This window comes from Rhinoraja longicauda, chromosome 24 (assembly GCF_053455715.1).
Source record: "Rhinoraja longicauda isolate Sanriku21f chromosome 24, sRhiLon1.1, whole genome shotgun sequence".
NCBI classification, from domain to species: domain Eukaryota; kingdom Metazoa; phylum Chordata; class Chondrichthyes; order Rajiformes; family Arhynchobatidae; genus Rhinoraja; species Rhinoraja longicauda.
In genome coordinates this window covers 24,139,222-24,147,720 of record NC_135976.1, presented here as the reverse complement: position 1 = coordinate 24,147,720, position 8,499 = coordinate 24,139,222, and the positions used below count along the sequence as shown (strand labels likewise).

Genomic DNA, 8,499 nt, shown 5'->3' with positions numbered 1-8,499 from the left:
AATGTGTGAGGGCAGTTTGTGAAGGAGGAGGTGTTGGGGCTCTTGAAGAGCATTAATGTGGATAAGTCTACAGGCCTATAGGATCTATCCGAGGTTTAGTTTAGTTTAGTTTAGAGATACAGCACGGAAACAAGCCCTTTCAGCCCACCAGGTCCATGTCGACCATTAACATGTGATCCCCGCACATTAACACTATCCTATACCCTTCTAGGGACAATTTTTTACATTTACCAAGCCAATTAACCTACATGCCGGTTAAGTCTTTGAAGTGTGGGAGGAAACCGAAGATCTCGGAGAAAACCCACACAGATCACGGGGCGAATATACAAACTCCATACAGACAGCACCTGTAGTTGGGATCAGACCCGGGTCTCCGGTGCTGCATTCGCTGTAAGGCAGCAACTCTACCGCTGCGCTACCGGAGATTGCAGGAGCTTTGACAAAGATCTTTGCATCTTCTCCAGCCACAGGCAAAGTCCGGGAGAATTGGAAGGTAGCTAACGTTGTTCCTTTGTTTAAGAAGGGAAGTAGAGAGAATCCTTGGAATTATAGACTGGTGAGCCTCATTTCAGTGGCAGGGAAACTATTGAAGAGGATTCTTCGGGATAGGATTTGCTCCCATTTAGAAGAGAGTGGGTATGCATGGATTTTACAGAGTAGGTTGTGTCTTACTAAATTGATCGGGTTTTTTGAGGAGTTGATGAAGGTGATCAATGAAAGTATAGTAGTGGATGGTGATAACACAAATTTTAGTCGGGCAGTTGATAAAGTCACCCATGATAGGCTGATCCAGAAATGACGATGCACGGGATTAATAATGACTCATAACTGGCTTACTTATAGAAGACAGAGGGCTGTGATGGACAGTGACATTCAGGCTGTAGGTCTGTGACAAGTGGAGTTCTGCAGTGCTCTGTACTGGGACCTCAATTGTTTGTGATATCTATATATAAATGACTTGGAAGTAAATGTAGATGGGTTGATTAGTAAATTTGCAGGGATCATGGACTGAAAGGAAGGCTGTTAACGTATACAACGGTGTGTAAAGCAGCTACAGAAATGGACGGTGAAAGGGCAGATGGCATTTAATCCGAGCAAATGTAGGTCTTGCACTTTGGGAGGTCGAATGTAAGGGGAAAATGTACAATTAATGTCAAGAAACAACAGCATTGATGTACCAATGGATCTTGGAGTCCATGGGCAATAATTTTCCGAAAGTGGCAACACAAGTAGATTGAGTGATAAAGGAGGTATTTGGTTTGCTTATCTTATGGATCAGGGCATTGAGTATGAGAGTCAAGAAGTCATGATGCAGCTTCACAAGACTTTAACTAGGCCAACTTTGGAATATTGGGGACAACCAGGTAACCCTATTACATGAAAGATGTGGAGACAGTTTCCTCCAGCTCGGTACCATAGTTAAAATCAAACCATTCCTCCAATTTGATGACCTAGAAAAAATCATCCGGGCATTCATTTCCTCCCGCCTGGACTACTGCAACTCCCTATACACTGGGATCAATCAATCATCCCTGTCCCGCCTGCAATTGGTCCAAAACGCCGCAGCGAGACTCCTGACGGGTACCCATAAAAGGGACCACATCATCTCGATTCTGGCCTCTCTCCACTGGCTCCCAGTATGGTACAGAATCGATTTCAAGCTCCTCCTATTTGCATACAAAGCCCTAAACCGGCTTGCCCCCCCCCCCCCATATAAAAAAATCTTCTAACCCACCACTCAATCTCCAGGTCCCTCAGGTCAGTCGACTTGGGGCTACTGACTATCCCGCGGTCTAGGCTTAAGCTCAGGGGTGACCACACTTTTGCGGTTGCAGCACCTAGACTGTGGAACAGCATCCCTCTCCCCATCAGAACGGCCCCCTCCATCGACTCCTTTAAGTCCAGGCTCAAAACCTACTTCTATTCCCTAGCGTTTGAGGCCCTCTGAGGGAACACTGTAAACTGTTTATGTATGTGTTGTTAGGGTTGTGTGCTATTGTATGTTCTTTTTTAATACCTGCACTGATGTACAGCACTTTGGTCAACATGGGTTGTGTTTAAATGTGCTATACAAATAAAATTGGCTTGACTTGACATTGGGTGAAAGGAGGTTCACCAGAACGCTGCCTGGAATAGAGAGTATTGGCTATAAGGAAAAGTTACACAGACTTGTATTGTTTTTTCTGGAACACCGGAGACTTGATAGTAGTAGACTAAATGATGAGAGACATTGATAGGGTATACAGTCAAAAGTAAAGTGTTTTTATTGTCATATGTTCCAAAATGGAACAATGATATTCTTACTTGCAGCAGCACAACAGATATGAATCCTGAATCTGGATGTTACAGTTTTTAGGCTCCTATATCTTCTTCCTAATGGCAGGAGTGAAATGAGAGCGCAGCCAGTTTGGTGTGTGTCCCTGATCTTGCTGGCTTGCCTTTTGAGGCAGCAGCTCCTACAGATCCCTTTGAGGGTGGGGAGGTTAGTAACCGTGATGGACTGCAGTGTTCACCACTTTTTGCAAACTTCTTTATTCCAGGGCTTTCGAGTTGCTGAACCAAGCCATGATGCAACCAGTCAATATGTTCTCTGCCATACACCTATAGAAGTTCAAGAAAATATTAATTGACATACTGACACTCTTAAATCTTCTAAGGAAGTAGAGCTGTTGATGAGCTTTCTTTATGATTGTTGCAATGCGCTGGGTCCAGGACATTGCCTATCCAGGTCTAGGACCGGTCCAGTCAGAACTTTTTTTCCAAAATGATAATATAAAATAATAGAGGGCATAGCTTTAGGGTGAGAGGAGCAAAGTTTAAAGGAGATGTGTGGGCTAAGCTTTTTACAAAGGGGGTTTTACAAAGGGCATTTAAGATACTTTTGTATAGTCACATGCATATGCAGGGATTGGAAAGATATTGATTAGGTGCAGACAGATAAGAGTTGGTCTTGGCAGCATGTTCAGCACAGGCATTGTAGGCTGAAGGGCATATTCCTGTGCTGCAGAGTTGTATATTCAAAGAGAATTCCAAAGATACAGTGAAATTCCAAAAATCAGATGTCTGACCATTCTGAAATCTTGATGGTTTGACATGTGGCTCACCAGATGATGTTTGTTAGTCATCCTTCCTGCTGTCTTACACTTAAGGCGGCTCTGGTTCTCGTCCTCTCTGTCAGCTAAACAGGATCCTGCTTCCCATGCTTCCTTTACTGTAAACATACCCAGTTCACTGCAAATTTTATTTTAAGATTGCACACCATCTTAAAAAGATGAATTAAAATGTGTTGGGGTATTTTGTGTTTTTTTTTAAACAGCATCCTGTAATCTGGAAAACGTTCCAATCCAGCACCACCAAACCCCAGCTGTGTGCTGGATTTTCAGTATTGTAAATAACTCTTGACAGAAAAAATGTCACCTCATCTGTGTCATAATCGGGTGGCATTTAGTGTTTACATTTTTTATTCCACCGGTTGGCGCCAGTAATAGCTGCCTTGCCAACAGTCTGTTTGTTCCTTCCTTCTTTATTGTTTTAATAGTATGTGTTAAATGTATGTTTTTAGTGTTCTTTGGCTTGTTTTATGTGGGGGGTGGGGTTGGGGAAAACTTTTTAAATCTCATACCTCGATGGAGATGCAATATTTTTACGTATCGTATCTCCGTCCGCTCAGCGGCCTAACATTGAGGAGTTGGCGGCCTTTGCTGGAGATCGACTTCGGGAGCTCCAACTACGGGAGCCTGTGGACTTATCATCATGGAGCTCGCGATCCCTTTGTCAGGGATCAACCTCTGAGCTCCAACCGCGGGAGCCTGCGGACTTAAACATCGTGGAGCTCGCAGTCTCTGGTTAGAGACCGACTTCGAGAGCTCCAAGCCGCAGGAGCTTCGTCTGCCCCGACGCGGGGTCTTTGATCGCCCCGACGTGAGGGCTTCGACTGCCGGCGCTTCGATTGCCCCAACGGATGGTACAACTGCCCCAACCGCGGGAGAATAAAGAGGAAGAAGCTTGGACTTTATTGCCTTCCATCACAGTGAGGTATGTGGGGAATATGCTGTGGTGGATGTTTATGTTAACTTTTATGTAGTTGTGTGTCTTGTTGCTTTTTTTTAGTATGGCTGAATGGTAATTCGCATATCACTGTCCCTTAATTGGTACACGTCATAATAAAAGACCTTTGAAACCTTTAAACATTTTAATTTTAGACCCCTGACACCATTCCAGGAGCTAGCAATGTAGGTCCCGACCCAAAATGTTGCACCGTTTCCCTCCACAGTTGCTGCCTGATCCACTAAGATACTCCAGCACTCTGTGTTTTGCTTAAGATTCCAGCATCTGCAGGTCCTTGTGTTTCCAGGAGTTTCCAATGATGGATGCCCCAAAGATAAGCTCTTCAATTATTTAGCAGTTTCCCTTTCAATGTTGATCCACCCAGTGTTCCTATTAGCATGTACCAACACAATGCCACTTGACCACACAATGCTGTTTTAGAGCATCACTTGCTGAAATGGGAGCAGCTTGGTTTGAAACCTGTTTGCCTCAGAATTTTAATCTTGGTTTTCAACACTGTTTGCTCTGTATTTGAGTGAATTAAAGGGACACTTTCATTTTGTTTTAACCGCTGTACTCTGCTGCACAACAGTCCGGAAGGGTGATCATTGATTCTGAAATCTGCTCTTCCTATCCAGAGCCCATGGACGAAATCCACTGCCACCCCAGGGCTTGGTACCTCATATTGTGCAGTGGTCCTGGTGATTTGTAGCTGCAGGACAAGCGTCAGACGTATGGCCAGGAACCTCGAGACCAAAGATACTAGAGGAGCAAGATGAACCACTCCGTTGAAATAGCGTATACTGAAGTGTAGTACGCAAAGGAGCATATATATATGAATGTGTGTTTGTGAGAGGCAAGATAGAAATAAATAGATCTCAAAGTTCCTTCTCATGGATCAGAAGCAACTTTGATTTAAAGCAATGCTCTATTTCTCTCCATCTTATTTTTCACATGATGCACATAAACCATGAAGGTTTCTTTCTTGTGATTTACTCTAATTATTTATTTAGCAACCTTTTCCTTTCAATCTCTCTCTCTCTCTATATAACTATACTAGACCAAGTGAACCCGTTGGGCCAAAACCTCTCCTGCTTTGGTGCAGCACCCTCCTCCCCCCCACTCCTCCCACCCTCCCATCTCCTCCCCTCCCCTCCCCCTTCCCTTCCTCCCCTACCCCCCCTATCCCCCCACCACCACTTTTCCTCCCTCCCTCCCTGGGAGATAGATTTAAACTTTAAAATGAGAATAACTAAAGATATAACACCGATTTCAATCAAACTTCTTCCATTAGCACCAAAGGGACGATGGTGAGTAAGGTCGGCCTAAAATGTCGCGCTATCGTGTACCGTTTTGGCTGTAGTTCAGGAACAAACAAACGAGTTAGTATATAGATATATAATGAGTCACACATATAAATGCACACACTTCTCAGCACAAGGTTCTCCCTATCATGATCACTGTTCTCTCACATAGATTTCAAGATTTCATTAGGACCTACCAATACACATTCGCAATCAGTGACATTAAACTTATTTCCAGAAATCCTAATAGACAATAGGTACAGGAGTAGGCCATTCGGCCCTTCGAGCCAGCACCGCCATTCAATGTAATCATGGCTGATCATTCACAATCAGTACCCCGTTCCTGCCCTCTCCACATACCCCCTGACTCCGCTATCATTAAGAGCTCCAACTCTCTCTTGAAAGCATCCAGGAATTGACCTCCACTGCCTTCCAAGGCAGAGAATTCCACAGATTTACAACTCTGAGTGAAAATGTTTTCCTCATCTCCGTTCTAAATGGCCTACCCCTTATTCTTAAACTGTGGCCCACCCTGAAACATCACCCATCCTTTTTCTCCAGAGATGCTACCTGACCCTGTGTCTATTTGAATTGGATTCATGCTTCTGTACCACATAATAATAATAATAATAATAATAATAATGCATTTTATTTATATAGCGCTTTTCATATACTCAAAGACGCTTTACAGAGATTTTGAGAACATAGGGAAATGAATAAATAGATAAATAAGTAAATAAATAAATGAACAGAGAAAGGAGACAGAAGGTGAGGTGACCTTCAGTGGTTGAAGGCAGTACTGAACAGGTGAGACTTCAGCGATGTTTTGAATGTGGTGAGTGTGGAGGAGTCTCTAACGGTTTGGGGTAGTGAGTTCCATAGGGTGGGAGCAGCGATGGAGAAAGCCCTGTCCCCCCAGGATCTGAGTTTGGTCCGGATGTGGGGGGATAGGAGATTGGCAGCGGCAGAGCGGAGGGTGCAGGTGGGAGTGTGCCTGTGGAGGAGGTCGGTCAGGTAGGATGGGGCCAGGTTATGGAGGGCTTTGTAGGTTATGAGGAGGATTTTGTACTGGATTCTCTGGGGGATGGGGAGCCAGTGGAGTTTATAAAGGACGGGGGTGATATGGTCACGAATCGAGGTGTGTGTGAGTAGACGGGCAGCGGAGTTTTGAATGTATTGAAGTTTACTGATGATTTTTGAGGGTGCGCCATAGAGGAGGCTGTTGCAGTAGTCCAGACGGGAGGTGATGAAGGCGTGGATGAGGGTTTCTGCAGCTGTGGAGGAGAGGGATGGACGGAGACGGGCAATGTTTTTGAGGTGGAAGAAGGCTGTCTTTGTGATGTTTGATGTGCACATCAGGCAGCATTGGTTATTTTAGTGGCTGTCAAGGATTTTTAACTAATCAATTCACCAATTCAAATTTTCTTGGCTCTACATATAAAGTTAAATGTCTTTTCAATTATATTGTGGATACAGTAGAGTTTTATTGTTTGCAAATGCCTAATCTCTGCTTCCATGACTTTTTAAAATAAAACAAAAAGATACAGCTCGTGGAGGTGAAATTAAATTTAACAGAGAAAGCAAAGAACAGTTCATTAAATATGATCAACTGGCCTGATACAGACAGTGGATCTCTAGTGCAAATATTCAGTCAGTAACATCCAAAGTTCAAAGATCACGAAGCAGCAACTTTTCAAGAAATAGTGATAAATGTCAACGTGTCCAAGAAGCTGAACAAAAATAATTGTTTGCAAACATTTTATATATGAAGAAATCGCAGAGTTGTGAACTCGCAGATCAATCACAAATCGCAGAGTTGTGAATCTGCTTACTAAAATGGCGCTGAAATGTACCCATGACCTACTGCGGTTTTTAGAGTCGAGTGGTCTATCTTGCTCCTCTAGTATCTTTGCTCGAGGGAGAGGAGTTCTAATCTGCAGAGACTAGTTTAGAAACACTTCTTGCTTGTGTTAAAGTTGTGTTGCATGGCATGCTTCGCATCATTAAGCATGAGCACCATTTTAGATCGTCATCTTGCATTGTGCAGTTAATAATAGAATCGAAGACGGACGACATATCTCTGAAACCCTTCGGTTAATGAGATGATTAAAGGTGTAATAAGTTTTAAAAGTAACATGCAGTGATAGTGCCTCTTCTCAACGTCTGGTTTTCCAGCTTTCCGAGTGCGGTCCTCAGCCAAGCTCACAGCCCAGCCCAGCGCCGCTCGGCCGACGATGCGTATCGTCGTTGGATGCGGGCGAACGTCACATGATTGGACGATTGTTGGACGTTGCATTAAGGGCGCGAAGCCAGGGCGCTGGAGCTCGCGGCGCGCGCCTGGGTGCGGACAGCGCGAGTGCCCGCGGTTCCCGCCCAGGTGAGCACGCCTCGTCTCGCAGTGAGGACAGGGGAGTGGGGAAGGTCACGCGGTGGCGGGAAAACATCGAATGACTGCGGCGTCGTGGGAGGGAGTCTGAAGTGTCGGGGGATAGGGGTGAGTATCGGTGGGTGAGGTGTTTGGGGATGGGGTTGATGTGTCCAGGAGTGAGGTGTCGGGGAGTAACTGGTTGGGAGGAAGGAACGTGAGGTGTCGGTGGACGAGAGGGTCAGGGGTGAGGTATCAGGGTGATATGTCGGTCGGAGGGAGCGTGAGGGGTGTCGAGAAGGGCGTCAGATATTGGGGGAATAGGTGCGGGGGGTGAGGTGTCGAGGAAGAGTGAGGTGTCGAGGAAGAGTGAGGTGTCGAGAAGGGGGTGAGATATGGGGGGAATAGGCACGGGGGGGGGTGAGATATCGAGGAAGAGAGTGAGGTGTCGAGAAGGGGGTGAGGTATTGGGGGAATGGGTGTAAGATGTTGGGTAGGTGAATTGTGGGTGGAGAATGCATGAGGTATCGGGAGGGGTATGAGGTGTCAGGGAGAGAGGATAAGATGTCGGGGAGAGTAAGGGTGAGGTGTTGAGAAGAAAGAGAGTGAGTGAAATATAGTGTGAGGTGTTTTGGTTGGTTCAAGAACCTCATGATTGTAGGAAAGTAGGTCCTTCTGAATGCCTTGCGCCGTCTCTCTTGCCTGACGCCTCAAATCCACTCTCTCCCCGATACCTACACCTAACGAACCTGGTGGTGTAGGACTTAAGGCTTTTGTACCACT

General features: G+C 45.3%; 1 protein-coding gene across 4 annotated transcripts in view; it reads left to right on the top strand.

Moving 5' to 3' along the window:
• The first annotated feature begins 7,439 nt into the window (after positions 1 to 7,439).
• LOC144605311 (synaptonemal complex protein 3-like) overlaps positions 7,440 to 8,499 on the top strand; it is a 57,716-nt gene continuing 56,656 nt past the window's right edge. The window contains exon 1 of one of the 4 annotated variants that reach the window (XM_078420432.1): positions 7,440 to 7,845. The gene's annotated coding sequence lies outside the window, so the exon portion shown is untranslated. The remainder of the gene's footprint in view (positions 7,846 to 8,499) is intronic. The other 3 variants (XM_078420431.1, XM_078420429.1, XM_078420433.1) reach the window with 3 other exon arrangements.